The sequence below is a fragment of the Phaethon lepturus genome, unplaced genomic scaffold, assembly GCF_000687285.1.
Source record: "Phaethon lepturus isolate BGI_N335 unplaced genomic scaffold, ASM68728v1 scaffold43702, whole genome shotgun sequence".
In the NCBI taxonomy this organism is placed as follows: domain Eukaryota; kingdom Metazoa; phylum Chordata; class Aves; order Phaethontiformes; family Phaethontidae; genus Phaethon; species Phaethon lepturus.
Window position 1 is genome coordinate 23,089 of NW_010526308.1, and position 889 is coordinate 23,977.

Consider the following 889-nt stretch of genomic DNA (forward strand, 5'->3'; position numbering starts at 1 on the left):
TAAAAATACTATTTCTAAAAATACTTTGTTTATGAAAGGCTTATTGAGCAAATAAAACATTTTTCTCTCAGTAGGATTACTTCTTAAACTGAAAGCTGGCAAAAATCATGCCACAAAATAAATGTTTATTGGACATCACTAACAAGGAGATATTATCAAGTTTGCTGAATACACAGTAACTGCATCAAGGTATATGCACAGGGCAATGTACAGAAAGCAGAAAGAAAGTCAGTTCCTTTTAAGTTTGCGCATGTTTTAGTGTCCGGTTGTCTGCAGTGTCTTTACAGAAAGCTGAAAACAGAGAACCCAATTCTGTGAGTCTTATTCAGACAAAACTACCAGACGACTTGACAGTGAGAATGTGATCACATATGGGCTTTAGTGTTCTAGATCAGCGGTTTCCAAGCTTTTCCAGAGCTGCCCACAGAAGTGCAGACCCTTGTTTTGTGTATTAATTAGCCTAACAACAGATCTACTCTACTTAGTTATTTTTATGCCCCCTTAAAAATAGTCCACCACCTCAGGAGAGGGGGGTTTGCAAGGCATAGGTTGAAAACACAGGTGTAGGAAATTGCAGTACTCATTCCTCGACTACGCTCCTACAGCAAACTGGACAGCAAGCCCTTGGCAGAGTTTATAGCGGGGTACGTGAAGATGCGGCTCTGACGGTGTGTAACCAGAACACACACTGCACTGTAATATATTTTAGAACCCAGCAAGCACAGTGTCAGAGTCACATCACATTTTAATGCTTTTAATTAGCATGGAAATGCTCAGAGACAGCACCGGAGCCCATCTGAGTCACGAGGGGCTTTCTTGGTGATGGTCCTTTGCTGAGGGTCTTCTGAGCGGAGTGCACTTCACGTGTGACAGCTCGCCGAAGCGACTT